This window comes from Aphis gossypii, chromosome X (genome assembly GCF_020184175.1).
Source record: "Aphis gossypii isolate Hap1 chromosome X, ASM2018417v2, whole genome shotgun sequence".
Taxonomy (NCBI): Eukaryota; Metazoa; Arthropoda; class Insecta; order Hemiptera; family Aphididae; genus Aphis; species Aphis gossypii.
In genome coordinates this window covers 58,463,484-58,480,899 of record NC_065533.1, presented here as the reverse complement: position 1 = coordinate 58,480,899, position 17,416 = coordinate 58,463,484, and the positions used below count along the sequence as shown (strand labels likewise).

Sequence of the window (17,416 nt, the reverse complement as noted above, 5' to 3'; positions counted from 1 at the left end):
TATAAATATTGTTGTTTTCGCTGGTCGTTCCGTCGCGATAAGAAAACTGAGTAGACGAGTTTGTCCGTGCGAGAGTGTGGCATTCCCCCCATAATGAGTAACTTATAAAGTTATAAATAATGAAAGTGCCTGGGCCGGACGCGAGGTGGATGGGATGACGTCTGAATTATGTAGACAATTATATTATTACAATATCATTATCTCAAGATAATTAATTATAGCAAAATAATATCTATTTACTATTATAGTAGCTTTATAAATTTATAATGTGGTGTGGTTTAATTTGCGCGTATTCCGTGGCGTTTTCCGACACACCGGCTATACAAGGCGTATCCGACGTGTTTTCAGCTAAAACGCAAGCTGGCCGGAGTTTTCCACCGCGGATTGAAATGCGACACATTACATCCGTCGTGTATAAGTATTAGCTACTTGCAGTAGTAGCTACTTCAATGTAAAACAATTAATTTTGTCTTCGACGGAATACGCGGGGGAAAATGCAGTGTATTATACAAATATATTATGATAATATATTTTCGATATATTTTAATGATATACATACATACATTAATTAGAGAAACCTTGTGTTCTGTTTTCAAAATATTTGACCAAGCAAATGATTTTTTAGCGAAATTTAAAGAAACAAAAAAAAAAAAAATTAAATTAAAAATGATAATGTCAATAGGTATAATGAATCAATTTTGAACTTTTTATCATATTATATTCATTTTAATATACAGAAAATATGCTAATACATAATTCGGTGAGAAATTCAAGTATAGTATAATATCTATACGGTTACACAAAAAACAACGTTTTGCATAACAATTCTGCATGTTTTTCCCAACGCTTTTGAAAGTACTGCAATACTTGTATGCAGGGAATTTATAATTTTGACCTTTCAAAACTACCAATATCAATATACTAATGTATAGTTTATATAATATATATAATATATAATATAGAAACAATCAATTGTTGAAAATCAATTATTTTGTTTGATTATATTAATCGACAATCATACATATTATATTGATATATTGTATACACACACGGACAATGCAAAATCAATACAGATCTTTGATCTTTGTAAAATCAATATATACCTTAATAAAAATATTACATAATTATATAGTATAATATATAATTATTATAATTATATATATATATTAAATTAAATTATTAATTCTGGTGAAATATTTTTGAAATCGGTAAATTGCAATATTATTTTAAATTCCAATTTATATATTTTGAGAATACTCTAATTAAGTTAAAATTAAAATGTTCTAAAATTGATGATACTGGAATATTATTATAATTTTTTAATGAAATATTATTTTAAATTCCTATTAAAATATTCTAGTGTTAACTTAGGTACAATATTTCCAAAATATCAATGTTACGGTTTTGCTATCTGGGTATATACACTAAACAAATAACATGGTTTTATAGATAAAACAGTTTACAAAAATGGGGGGTATAACTATTCCATTAAACATTGTACAAGCATTCTATGTAATTCTTTATCTGAATCTATCCATGGCTGTCCTTCAGGATCCAACTGCAATTCGAGTCCAGGCCAAAACTCAGATTCATCTTTTCTATAAAATTATAAGTAAAATTAGTAAAATTATTTTTAAATATAATTATGATAACTTACTCTATACTGTTGTGTCCATGAACTAGTGTGTTTATTTTATCTTCTAGTACAACCCGCTTATCATCATAACTGTTGTACGTCAATTTATTTGTTCTGATTGTCAACAGTCTGTGCTTAAATGATCTAATAGACACATTTTCTTGGTAAGCCTTCACACCGGCTTCCCCAAACAAACATTTTCTGTGGTCCTCTAATGTCATGTGATTCTTAACCACATGATGTCGGACCCCCTTAGCTTTAATGTTTTCCCTTCCTACAGTATCGGACGTATTTGATGAGTGAATCTTATAGGCATAAGATTTCGCCCTCAACGCACAAAACTCTGATATAATATCACCCTTTGACTCGTCAGAAAAAAACCCGGCACCTTTTTACGTGCTGTTGTATAGCACGGATGGTTAGATGGCAAGTCTGCCGTGTCTAACCTATCCATCAAGTTTGGATTTTCCAACAAGTCAGAGTAAAAATCGTCAGTCATAGTGTGATACACTAGTGAATCTGTAATAATGATATTAATTAATAAATACACAAGCGAATAGTTTTAATATACATTTACCTGTGTAAATACAGGTACAAATGTAGGCTGTTGTAACTCTAAGTTACACTTTGAACACAAAGTTTGTCTAAATTTGTCCGTCAGATGATTATGGTCTCTAACTTTTTCGCCATTGACTAAAATACATTTACATAAATTACACGTATTACACTCTTGATGTGTTTTTTCTTCCTCTTCGGTCATGGTCAAAGGAATGTTAGTCTTTATTAACTTTTCAATTTTCCAACTGACCGCAACTATAGCCTCAACAAAACATTTTACTACGTCCGCATGTTGTTCGTCGCCTCTGTATACTACCGGCACTGTAGGTATTTCATATTCTTCGATGAGCTCCGTCGGCACGTCATCGCTTGCCTTAACCAAAAATCCGTAGATCATCGCCTCATGTTTTTGAATTATTTTTGTATTTCCACCCTTTACCTCGTCCGTTTTCACTAATAAGGTCTCGAAATCAGCGTAAATAACAAATGGCTGTCTAACGGTATTTTTCCATTTTTTTTAAATTTGTACATTCCCCCTCTTTTGGCATTTCCGGAAAATAGGCTTATGTACCCCACAGAATAATTTATGCTCTTCCAACGCCTCACGTCCATTAGACTTGAACTTTAGTAGTCTATTATCAAAAGTACAAAAACATCGCTTACAAAAATATACTGAATGTTCATATCTAGTTTTTTGCGACCGTACGAGTCGCGACAAACTAGTTATATACGCGTAGTGCGAGTTGTCATCACACGTTGTAAAAAGCAAGTCGAAATGGTCCGACTTCTCCTCATCAACTACACGAATTGGGTATACATTGTAAGTAGGATATTTTTTTGTCGGATTAAATTTTTTTTCAAGGCCGTAAACATGTATGGACACGCGTGTATTATTTTTTTCGAATTTTTTTATATCAGATAAAGGCGTTGGAAAGGAAATGCTTTCGAAATTATATTTGCCTTCATGTTGTCTATAATTGTCACCGACACGACATGCCACCGGCCCCGTTACATACCTCGCGAGAATCGCCCACTTAAAACATTGCTGGTCTAAATTTTGAGGGTTAATGGTGGCCCGTTTCCTATCAATAAACGCCGGCAATTGTATGTATGACGATCCTCCCTTCGGCATATATTTATATATAGTCAACATTAACCCGTCTATGCTCTCTAATGTAAACCCTCTCCCTCTACTTGCGTATGTTTCGTTTTCACTTAACAATTTTTTAAACGCCCCCTGTATTATAGCCGAAATATCGCTTTCTACAAAAATCTCGACCGCAGATGTTTTAAATGCCCTATTCTCCATTGAATTAGGCACTGATGGTATACTATAGCTGGTCTCAAGCTTTGAATTGAACTTAATAGGGTGCTCCTGTACTCGTGTTTTTAACAACTGCTTTAATTCGGATTCGAGAGAGCGGAGAAAGTCCGTATAATTTTGGATACCCCCGTATTTTTAGCATAGTACCACACAACTGTTCGGGCTTTAGAGACTGAGATTTCTACAAAACCGGAGGATTGTACAAAATGTATACGCTTTTTTTTTTGACCTAACAGCGGATGAGGTGTTGGCGGTGGAAATGCGTTTACCATTAACAGCGGCAGTATAAGAATCTTAAATTTAAAAAAAAAAAAAAATGTTAATCCAAGGTGGACAAATAAAATCGTAGTCTTTTAAAAAAAAAAAATCTAATAAATTCGATCGTAATAAATAACACTAACCTTTATTAACGTTCTGCAATTCTTTTTCAAAATTTTCCATGGCTGCCATACAAATGTTGTCATCAGACATTATGTTTGAACAACCAGTCTGAATATCAGGAACAAAAATTTGCGGTGCAATTTCAATACAGTATTCTTGATCCTCCTGTTCTTGTTCAAAGTTGTCCATGGCAGCCATACAAATTTCATCATCTGACATTCTGTTTAAACTGCCGGTTGGAACAGCAGGTCGGTTAATACGAGGTGCATACTTAATAACACTCTCGTTGAGGCCTCAATGTAGCGGGTGCGTGAAGGATAGCTTAGAAAAATATTATAGATAAATTAATATTGAAAGTATAGAAAAAAAAAAATAAAAAAATTGTATAAATACCATGAACTTTTTTCAAATGTCTCCTCAAGTTGGATTCGTCTTTGAATGTTTTTGCACATACTGTGCATCGGTAAAGTATACCAGTATGTGATTTTTCATGTCTATATAAACTTTTTTTTAACTTAAAAACCGATGCACACTGCTGGCATTTATACATAATGAAATATATAACGTTAAAAAATAAAACACTTATAAAATGTTATAACGAAGAGCAGATGTGTACCAAAGACGAGGTGTTCGTGCAATGAACTGTGGCACAATAATCCTGCAATGGTGGACAACAGAGCAAGTGCCACGGACTAAGATATACAGGACTGGTAACGATATGACTGGAGGGTAGTAGAGGGCTGGACACCAAATGTTTTCAATAGGTACACGTTGGACACCTAGCGCTACCTAGTATGCTTATAGCTCAACTACCATTACTTTTTTATAAATACATTGGCACAGAAAAATAAATCACATTGGTCTCATTGAATATTTTATAATCATTCCATTAGTAAATATTAGAGTATTTAGACATTAACTTACTACTTACTAGAGCGTCTAGATCTACAGCTTCGTTTATTTCAATAATTACGACTAGTTAGGTTCTCATTTGTCTACATTTGTGTTGAAATTATAAAATTAAAATGCCTCGCCAGTGTTCAGTAGTTTTATGTACCAGTAAGGAACGGTCCAATATTCAATTGTTTAAAGTTCGTGAATCCGAAGCTCATTTGTGGGAAGAAATTGTTAATAAAGTAAATGGTAATCATAAACGTTAAGTGACATATGTCTGTGTAGAACATTTTAGGAAAGAAGATTTGATTAACAGTTATAGTGGGTGTAATGACTTGGAAGTAAGAAAACATAATTATTTTTATTTTGCCATTTAGGTAGGTACTATATAAGTACCTACCTACTTGGTCATTATAAATTATATATTATAACTCAATAATTCTATACACAGTTTAAAAGGAACTTAATTGGGCTAAAAAAAGGTGTTTTTCCATCAGTATTTAATTTACCATTTGATATTCACAAAACAAATGATTTACCAGAACCTAGAGAATCTTGTACACCTGTTACTGAATCATTTAGGAAAGAATTGTTTGGTGAACCCAAGCCTAAGAGATTACATCAAACACCAACATTAATAGTATGTTTGTGATTAATTGTCATAATAGACCATGTAGATTATTTAATTTATATATACCTACCTAACCTCATATGATTTATTAAAGGAATCAAAACTGTGGTATGAAAGTTTATTGTTGCCAGTTGATTGGTCGTTATATCATGATGGATGTATTGTCGCATTGTATAAGCTGATTAAATTCATAGAATTTAATGAAGCTAATATTGTTTTGGAAAAAAATAGTGTTTGAATCAAGTAGTTTAAAAGTGAGCTATTATGTTAATCAAAAGCGTAGAAATCCTGAAAATTTGGGTCTACAACAATTAACATACCCACTTGATACATTGCAAATTACTGAAACCCTTCAATTGTTTGAACAAAAAGAAATTTGCCAAGGAGGTCCCAGTATCATACATTTTTCAGGTATGAGTTTTTAATGTTAAATAATACAGCTGTGTAGGTAGTAGGTACCTACCTAAACTAATTTTTATTTAGGAATTCGAGTTAAGAATACTCATTTAGAGAATACAACCTGGCGCCATAATGAATGTTCTGTTTTAACAAGTTCAAAAAAAAGATGTAAAAGGTGCAATTCATTGTTCCCTTATTTTAGAGAGTATAAAAAAAGATTATCTATAAGCACTAAAACATATGTTGGAACAACTCTCACTCCTACAAGACACAAAATAATTAAAGGGATAATAAAAAAATCGAAAAATGTTAAGAAATCAAACAAAAGGTAAAATTAATTTATTAAAATACTTTACAATATTTTATTTTTCAAAGGTTTTAATTAAAAATTTACCAATTACATTGTACATTGAGTGAACTACAGAATAAATCAAAGAACTTAACAAATAAATCATTAAATGATTTAATTGAACATAAAAACTTAAATAGTTCACAAAAAACAATAGTCCAAGAAATTGTAAATGCTAGTAAAGTCACCAATTTAAAAAATAGACGTTATTCAGAGAATTGGATTTTATTATGCATGTTGTTGAAAATAAGGTAAAAATATTCACTTAGACAAAGAGTGGTCAAAAATATTAATTATTAAATTTTTTCAGATCACCTTCCTCTTATGGATTTTTAAGGGAACAAGGAATATTGCCTTTACCTTGTCCAAGAACTATCCGAAAATATTTGTCTTTATTAGATATTAGTTGTGGGTTTGACAAAAGATTTTTTCAGTTGTTAAAAAAAAAAAATTGGTATTCTCAGAACTGAACAAAAACATGGAATGCTAGTTTATGATGAAATGTTTTTAAGAGAAAGCTTTAGTGTAAATTCTTCCCTACAAAAGTTTGCCCCAAAATTACGATAAGACATTTACATGTTGATGGTTTTAGTAAGATGAATGTCAAATTAGCAACTCAGGTAAAATTTGAAAAAACAATTATCAAAAACAAGTATATAACACATTTATTAATTAATTTCAGATTTTTAGCGATTCCATGGCCAAAGGCTTAGAACTGTATAAAGATTATGTAAAAGTAGAATCATTAAAAAATAGCTCTCAAACACAACTTTTTACTGATCGATTTAATAAGCTATTTGATGTATTCAATCGAAAGAAGGAATAAAAAACAAAAGTCCTGATTTCCAGGTACTTATATAAATTATAAATAACAATTTGAATATAATAGTATAGTAATTATTAAAAATTAGTTTCTTTCAGATTTTAAAAGATAATCTTAATTGAATTAATTGTTGGGAAGATCAAGTAGAAAATAAATATATCACTAAAGATGAGTACTTGACTCAAAATACAGCCGATGGGTTGCGAGTAACTATAAAATCAACATTAGAATTAACAGAGTACCTTTTAGAGAAATGCGGCATCAAATTTGTATTAACATCCAAAATGAACCAGGACAAATTAGAGGTATATGTTGGACGTTGGAGATTGTTTAATAACAGATTAGAAAATATTATAACATAGATGAAAAATAGAAAAAATATATTCCTTTTTTTTTACATCTCTGATTGTTTATTTTAAGTATTAAATATTATTTTTTATAGCAATTTTTTGGAATGTCAAACCAAGCTACTGGCCCAAATGAACATCCAAGTACACCAACATTTTTACAGGTGTATAAAATGTTGTCCGTGTACTCATTGTTAAAACCACCAAAATCTGGCAATTGTAAGATTTTAGAATCTACTGTATATACAATTACAATTACTGATTTGAACCTAGTTGATAATAAAGAACAAGTTTCACAAAGAGCTGAATTTGCGGTAAAAATTGCAGAGGCCGAAAAATGATTGTAAGTCTTTTTTATTGCGAGGGTCAGGGAAATTTTGAATGGCGTTAACTTTGTCAGGGTCCATAATCATACCAGAAGGTGATATTAAATGGCCCAAGAATTTAATCTGTTGTTTATTGAAATTACACTTTTTTAATTTTAAGGTGAGACCAGCTTGAGAGATTTTATTAAAGATCCATTTTAAAGTGGTTATATGATCATTGAAAGAAGGAGAAGAAATGAGAATGTCATCAACATAAATGTGGATGTCATTGGGAAAAGGACACGGAACCGAATAATTATTTAAAGCGACTTCTAAACCTTTGCCAAAGGCAGCATTTGAAATATTTAAACCAAAAGGAACGACACAAAACTGATACGAGCGATCATCATATAAAAAACTAGTGTATTTACGAACGGAGGGATCTAGGGGAATTTGCCAATAGCCAAAAGAAAAATCAAGAGAAGAAAAAAAAGATTTGTTATTGAACTTGGCAAGAATGTCATCAACAGGGGGAGATGCATCGCGGGCGGGGAGTATTATTTTGTTTAGTTTTCGAGCGTATAAACACAAACGAGTAGACCCGTCCGACTTCACTACGGTCACCAATGGATTGTTGTATGGTGAGCTTGATCTTTCGATCACCCCCCATTCAATCATTTTATTTATTTCTTGTTGGACGGCGGGACGTCGGGAGAAAGGAACTGGGTATGGTTTTATTTTATAAGGTTCGTGAGTTTTGACATTAAATTTATAGAAAAAAGAATTGTGGAGACCAGGTTTATCTTGAAAAATGTGTTTATAATCGTTGAGTAGGGAAGTCATTAAATTTTGTTGAGAGGCATTAAGTGGGATATCATGGAGTGCTGTGTTTTTGTCAGAGTCGAATGGAGTAGAATGAGAAGTCTGAGTCGAAAGATCATTATGTACTGTGGGAGAGAGTTTATTAATATTTAGATTTTTTAGTGAGTTGATGAGACTATTGGGGTCATGATCTGCGATTAATTTAAAAGATATAGAATTTGGAATTTTAGGTCTGGAGATTTCTTTCTTATTTTAATCAATAATTACACCGTTTTCAATTAACCAATCTGTGCCTAATATTAAGGGAATGGAGAGTTGGGGAACAATTAAAAATATACCAATAGTTTCATAATCGTTAATAAAAAAATTTAAATAAATTTGGGAATTAATTTTGACAGATTTGTTACTTAAAGCAGTTGTTAGCAAAATACCAGTTAGAGGGAGGAGGGGAATTTTATGTTTTGAAGGGTCATTTTTTAAAGTTTTGAACATGTTTTCCGAGATAGCAGAGACAGAGGCACCTGAATCCAGAAGGGCACTGTAGGGAGTGTTAAAAAGTTTAATAGAGATTTCAGGTCGATAATTTGGAGGAGGTGCAATTTCTTGTGTAAGATCTAAAGGGTGAGGGAGTATTGATATTTGAGGACTATTTAACGGTGACACAGTACACATCCTCGCGGGTCTGGTCGAGACTAGTTTTCCGGAGGAGGTACATTGTGGTTAGCCTGTGATGGTTGAATATTATTGTGTTGAGGTCGATTATGATTGTTTTGTTGACGGGTGGGATATCGATGTTGAGAGTTTTGTCCAGAAGTGTTATGATAAGAATTTTGTTGACGAGAATTGGAAGGTGAATTATTGTTGTTACTATTGTTTGAGGGTGCATTATTATTATTTGAGGGTGCATGAGCACACTGGAGATACGTTAACTGTTGTACAAGATCATTAGTGGTAGTTATACAGATACCCCTTAGACTCTTAGAGCCAGGGCTATATTGTAAGAAAAATGGGAAGTGATCTGATCCACCATTTCCGTTTGGTCAATTGGAGGTTGAAGATGGCGAGCTCGATTTATCCAGTCTATAGCATGCTCGGTCATTGTGGAATAGTCACGATGGAAGTGGGGACGGTACAGCTCATTCCGTATTGAGCGCTGGAGACTATTGGATCAAAAGTAATTGCGGAACAGACACACAAAATCTTTATAATTTGAAGGAGAGGGAAGTAGAGTATCATACCAAAGTCGAGCCTTATGTATGAAGTTGTCACTAACAAAATTAATTTTACGTTGATCTGGAACTTGAATTATTGAAAAATATTGGTCAACTTTCTCTAGGAAATCAGCTGGGTGTATGGGTGTTAACATACCATCGTACTGGGGAATGCGATTCGGGTCGAGAGCTATACTAGATGTGTTACCAGGGAGGGTTTGAGACAGGTTTGTTGTTGTATGCGGTTCATTTAATGTGTGTTTGGGCTGAGAGGGAATTGGTATTGCTGTTGAAGAGAGAATATTATTAAAAGAGGTTTGAGAAGGTTGAGAGAGTATTGATTGTTGGAATATTTGTGAAGGGGGGGACGAGAGTAGAAGTATGTAATTTATTTTCCAGAGCAGCTAACCGAGAGGATTGACCTTCGACACAGCATAGGCGATCAGTAAGAGCTTGAATACTAGAATTTATGCTGCGTTGAACACTATTAATATGGTTGATGCTTTCATTTGCAGTTGCTGTGCGAGAGGTATCGTTGGCACTCTGTAGTTCGGTGAGACTGTTTTGGACGGTGATAAAATCAGAATGAAAATTAGTTTGAATTTGTGTCAGTTTAGAGGTATGATCTGTATCAATCTCATCGACCCTATCGCATAATTCATCAAATTTGTTATCGAGCTCTGTGAACTTGCGGGCAGAATTGTCAAGCTGTTGGTGGAAAGACCCATTCATATCGTCAATCAGTTATTTGAGAGAGGTGAGAGAGAGAGAGGAAGAATCGCCAAGGAGAGAGAGGTTGGTATCATCATTTTCGCCCATGGTTAGATCAAAATCGGTTGAGGGAAGTATTGGGGAGTGATAAGTACTAGAGGGATTATATCTATCCGGTGGACAGGTAATGCGTTTACCAGCACCGTGCATTAGAATAGAAACATAGAATTGATTAACAACAATTAAATTAAATAATACAATTTCAGGGCAAGATGTCAAGATAAAATTTTAACAAAAACACTAGTGATAGTTATAATATAAAAGGGGAAAACAAGAAAAATGTTAAGCATGCAACAGTGTCCCCGTGGAATTAAAATAATAGTATTAACCGGTGAGACTAGTGTGTATATAATAAGAAATATCAAATCTAAAGTAATAATAATAACAAACTAAGAGATTCAGATAATAGAAATAATAATTAACAGTATCCCAACGGAATAAAACAGTATACGAGGCACAATGTCTTATCCAAAGAAAAGTAATGATATTGATCCAAGCAACACAATTTCACTATACAATAAAACCACTCTTAGATTTGGATAGAAACACTATAATAAGAATAACTAGATACTTAATACGGATACTAATAAAATTACTTTTAAGAGAAAAGAAAGAAAGAAAAATAAATAAATAAATAAATAGATAAAATAATTGATCTAGTGGTACAATGAATAGTAATATTAACTGTTTCAGGGTATTTAATACACAACTGAACAATAAAGAAAAAAAAAAGTGTCCCACTAGCTTGGGTTGTCCTCGGACAAATAAATAAAATTTAAGTTGATTTGATCAAATAAGTAGAGAAAAATAACAAAATGTAATATAATATGGAAAATGAAAGCCCTGGACGGACTAACACTACAAACTCAACGGCATCAATATTTCCAAACCTCCTAACAGTCGTTGTTTTATGTTCTTAAGGGAAAATGATAACACTAATATTTCAATTGTCAAAACAAGAAAAGAGAGAGAAAAAAAAATTTTAATTTAAATTAATTTTTGTAAATTTCAATTTATGATGGATAGCCAAACGTTATTAATTTAGATTTAAGTGCAACCTACCAACAGTAATAATTAAGGAGGATTTAATTTAATTTAACATGTGGATTTAGTATTTCATATTAATATAATAGATTTAAAGGGAACGGCCATGTGGTCTTTGAAAAATATAGATTTAAACAATAAGTCATCAGAAATTAGCTAATATTAATATGTCTGGTAAGAGAGCGGGTTGTCAAGGGAAACTATAAAAGGGGTGACATAAGGGAAGTAAAATAATTATACCAAAGGAGAATGTGGGAATTTGACTGGTTCGTCGCAGTGTTCGGTCTTCTCGTCGCCGCAGCAATTAGCCGGACCGTCACCGTCAAACGCCATTGCCGCCTCCACCAGTACACAACAACAGGAGCATTTCTGTAAATAATTACTGGATAACAAATGTACATAGGGGGGAACATAATAAAAATATAAAAATTGGCAATTACCTTGGTAGACACATCTTCATATAATAACAATTTTTTTTTTTTATACCAATATAATAAAAATATCCATCATCATAGCACCGTATAGGAAAGGGAATAAAATAAAAATGAATGTAATAATGTTTGTCTTTTTACTAATTGAATTATGATAATTTTAATTAACCTAACCATGTGGTTTGCAATTGCATATTTGACATGTGAAACTTTATTAAACATATTGCCATTTTAAAGAAGAGAGAAAATTGAGTTATTTAGTTTGATTTAGATAGCTTTGACAAATTTAACTAGAGAAAAATGAAAAATAAAAAAAATAAATTATTAGTGAAAAGGGGAGAAGTGTCCTGTCACGGTCGTCATGTGTGAGCTTTCAGCCTTTTTAGGGGCTTACTGACCACCCATCACATAAGGGGAACACTTATGTGATGACCCATAGACCGTATCGCGTGGTGTCTTGTGGACACATCGGTAGAGTCTATGGGCTTTAAACAAACTTAACGTTGAAATAAACAAAAAATAAAATAATAATATTAAGTCTAGAGGAACCTTATGAAATAATAAGAGAAAGTTAGGGTAATAGATATAAATATATAATGTACATAAGATACTCAACATGAGAATAAATAATATTAACAATAAAAATAATTAAAAATGGAGCAATAATTAAATGGCAAAAATGGCAATACAGATATAATATATAAAGCTTTACAAGAATACATAATATAGTTGTCAAATGGCAAATGCATAAAATATAGAAGTGTACAGTTTTTTATTATATGACAAATTGATGAAAATACATATGACAAAATAATAGGTTAGAAAGAAAGAAAAAAAGAAATGAAATAAATAAATATGTATTTGAAAAGACAGTGGATTGGGGGGATAAATGAAGATAGAATAATACTAATATGGGCTGCGGCTCCGAAATTCGGTTATCGAGCTTATTATATTAATTACAAAGAAATAGGAATATTATTTAATATAATATACATATTAAGACAGACCCACGGCTCCGTGAGAACGGTTACCGGGGTATAGAAATTTAGAAAAAAGAGAAATAAGATATAAGAAAACGGCATGGTAAAGTGGATAGACATTAAAAAAGGGGGGTTTTTTGGGGAAAATTGATACGTTACGACGACTGAAGGCTGAGGTGTTGATGATGATCTCGACGTGATGGAGAACCGTTGTGAATGTGGTGGCTTCGCCCGCCACGGGCCTGCAGATGTAGTTAGCCCATCATGTTGTAACGGACAAAACATTAAACAAAATGATAGAAAAAAAGAATAGAAAGATGTAATGATATGCTAAAATTTACATATCATAAATTTTGTAAATCCGTTATTTTCATTTAATAAAATATATAACGGTCAAGTTGTCGCACGCATGTAATAAAATCTAAAATAACCCCAATAAATCAAGTCACTGGTGATTGGAACGATTCCTATTATCTAGTCACGTACAGGACACTGTACGGGATTATAACGGTACAGCGCAACACATGCAACTTCTTTCATGTGCCGCCGGAGACAGGGGATGGTCCGGTCAGGGTCGCTTTCACCAGGGAAAGGACAATTTTCTTTGGGGACACAGACACCTTTGATCGGACCGCCGATGGCTCTGGCGGGCCTGACCGAAATCGTCTCCTCTCATCAGTGCATGAGCACCACCCAGACAGACAAGTGCAGGAGCACAGCAGACTTACTCGCAACCACTCAAAGGACATTGCCTACGACAACTTTACTGTTTCTTTTTTTCTATAACGAAATTTGTTAAAGTGTTTAGTTATTTCTTTTTTGAGTGCTAAAAAATTTAATAAATTCTATCCTTGTTTCGTCGACTGCAACCATAGACAGCTGCGGACAAGGTAAGGTGCATGCGCATCCATATTTAAACAATAATAGTATTATAGAGTTTACTTGATCGTTCTCGAAGCTCGACCTCGAGAACCCTCCGACCATCAGGAGGAAGGTGATTCCGCAAATTTAGAGTGATAAAACATAGGCTAAAATAATCGATAAATTTCTAATAACTTACAAATATATTTGAGGCAATCATTCAAGGCTTGTGTCCCTTGTGATTGCCGATACAATTTATTTAAACTACTTCGCTTAAATCAAAACATTACTTTTAAAAATAAAAATATTAATCACATATTAATATTTTTACCTTAACTAATATTCATATTTTTAGTTTCTTTATTTTTGCGTTATTACAAAGAAAAACGTTGATCAACCACGTAGGTGAAACGATAAATGAATTGTTGAAAGCGGTGTCCAAGAGTAGTGACCAAGTGGACGGTTTTTGACAAAATGCGCAGAGACGGAGATCGTGATGGACGTAGTCGGTGAATTTTGGTGTCTTGCAGTGTCGTCTTGAGGTTAGGTTAGCCAATTTTTAAAGCCAACGACGGTGGTGGAGTCAGACCGACAGCGACAACCGAAAACTGGGTAGGAGAGCAGAGAAACATTATTACATAACCGTTAGGATACGTTAGGACTATAGAAAATCGATATATCAGTTGATTCTACAGCTTGGGATATTTTTAATTTATTCTTGACTAATGAAATAATTGATCTTATAGTCGAAGAAACCAATAAAAATGCCCAACAATTTTTATCAAAAAACAGATTGACAAAATCTAGTAGATTTTCTAAATGGATTCCTACAGATCAACAGGAAATAAAAAAAATATTCGGATTAATGATTTGGATGGGGTTAGTTCAAATGCCCACTTTGGAAGACTATTGGAGTATTAGTATAAGATATAAAAATAATGTAGCGCAAAACACTATGTCAAGAAATCGGTTTGAATTAATTCTTAGATTTTTACATTTTTCGGACAATGAAAAAGCTCCAAATGACGACAGGATTTATAAAGTGCGCGATTACCTATGGATGGGTACCTTTATCTTTTTTACCTATGTGAAACATGTCATGTTCATCATTCAATCAATTATATTTTATAATGATGTGTAGATATACATATAAGCATGTATATAGATAACAAAAATTATATAAATTTGGAAAACCCAATGCTTTATGTTTTATACATATTGAAGAAAATATAATATTGTATAATTTGTTAATTTATTTAAGTTTATTATTTGTTAACTATACATAATACATATGAATTTATTTATATAATTTATTTTATACATCAGATTTACAAGTAAATTACAAAATAAATATTTTTTTAAAACAATATGGTGTATCTTAATTACTATAGTAAATGATTATATTAAACAGAAAACATTTATTCATTTCAAAACAAAGTAAATCAACAATTTTTATGTATTTAGAAAAATAATTCATAAATACAGATACAAATGTATAATTTATGTACTTGGATTCAGGATTTAGAGCCAAAACTAAAGTAGTTAAAGGTCTATTCACACATTTCTTTTTTTTTTTTTTTTTTTTTTTTTTTAGTTATACATTTTTACAATGCCCCTATCATTTAAGGTTTTCATTTAGTTAAAAAAAAATAGAATAAGTAAGTCATTTTGATTTACATCAGACTGATATTACAATGTTTTGTGCATCAAAGAAGTGAGTCCTGTATTGTTAATCTGATGCGAGGCTATAGGCCCAGAGCCAGTTGTTAATAGTGCCTACCTGACTTTCCATTTATAAATATTAGGTATTCTGGGATATATTTTTTGTATAATGTATAATTTGCATTTTATATCAAAACTATCTTGTGTGTGAATAGACCAAATATTGGACATTAATTCAATACTAAATTATTAAAGGCAATAAACACATTAGTTGTCAATAATTTTACTAGAGTATGAACAAATTTCCGTAGTGCAAATTTTTGCAGGATTTGGGTAAGGTCATAACTAATAAAAAATGTTAACACTTAACATCAGGCCCGGATAGGGCCGGCGAGTTACCGAGTTGAACTCGGTGGGCCGCTTAAAATTTGGGCCGGTTTAGTAATACAAGGCTGAAAATATTTGAATACCTCAAACTCTGTACAATAAAGTATGAATACAAAATACTCCACTGATCACAGTCACAACCATTCCAATCTATAGGCCATGTTATTAAATATTAAATATTAACTATTAATACTTAATAGCATATAAAATAATTTATAGTAACCAGTACGGCATACCTACGGCCTTATCGCGATTGACGATTATAAATCTACGGGTTTTTCCATTATTATCGGTTAATAGGTACGTGTATACATTGTACTTGTACACAAACTCGCACAGTCGCAGTTTCGCACTAAACGGTCTAAAACTAAACACTTAACACTACATACACACACATATGACACATTATTATTTTTTACTTTATACTCATCAGTGATCACTGATCAGTATTTAGTATATTTTTATTTTTTATGATGTATAAAGATAAATCAAAGAACGTTAAAGGAGGAGCGGAAAAGTTAAGGCTAAAACGGGATGCTGAACGCAAAGCTGCTGGAAGTGACCCTAAACAATCAGGCACGGCGCCAAGGGGGGCAAGGGGGGGCTCCAGCCCCCCCAGAAAACAGACCAGCCCCTTCGCCAGCCCCCCCTAAAAAATATGTACGATATAATAAAACATTATTTAATAAGAGCTACATCAAAGAATTTATGAAATATTCCTTTTTAGTTTTTAAAAATTTTTAGTTTATGAAATACTTTTGTATTTTCGATGACTTGTGTTTTAAGTTTTTGCCGTTATAAAAACTGATATATTAATATTAATATTTTATATGGGCGTGCGACGCGGCGTATCAATGCGTCAACATGCAACGCCCTGTCTATTTTTAAATAGGTAGAAAATAAAATAATAATAATAAAATTAGATTATTACATTAGATAATCCTATAATTGTATATTTGTTATATGCAACCAATTATAATTATTTTTATTTTTAAAGCATTTGGGATTTTATTAGATTATTACATGACGTAATTTTCGAATTGTTTATTATGTTTATATTCGATATGTATACGCTTACACACTACACAGTGTATACTGAATAAGACATCAGTGTATTTGAGTGTCATACTGTCATGCGCTCGTGTGCGTCAACGTTAATTCGTCGTGTGCTTTTTAAAAAAATTGGATTTTGTTTGTTTTATATTACTAATATTTAATTCTAATATGAGTAAAGACAGTAGTAGAGTGAGAAAAATTGATTCGTTTTTTGGACCAAGTTCATATGCAATAAATGCAGAGAAAGAAACCACAACAAATAAAAAACTTAAAGTCGATAATGCAACAGAAAATGAAGAATGGGAAGTACAAAGCAATTATGACAGTAGTGTTGGTTCTGATAATCATTCATCAGATTCAGATGATTGTCAACAGTTAAACGATCTACAAGAAATAAAAAACCTTGATCCTGAACACTTATATCAAAAACAGGTAACTGAGATTCAAATAGAAAACGTATCTAAAATAGGACCTAGTGATATAACACATATAGTTAGTGATCAACCAACCCAACCAATTTTAAAAAATTACCCACAATCCAAGT

General features: G+C 32.3%; 2 pseudogenes; one reads left to right on the top strand and one right to left on the bottom strand.

Moving 5' to 3' along the window:
• Positions 1 to 1,653: 1,653 nt before the first annotated feature.
• LOC126552903 (uncharacterized) lies at positions 1,654 to 2,135 on the bottom strand (annotated as a pseudogene).
• A 2,789-nt stretch (positions 2,136 to 4,924) lies between these two features.
• Positions 4,925 to 6,739, top strand: LOC126552550 (uncharacterized; annotated as a pseudogene).
• Positions 6,740 to 17,416: the final 10,677 nt, after the last annotated feature.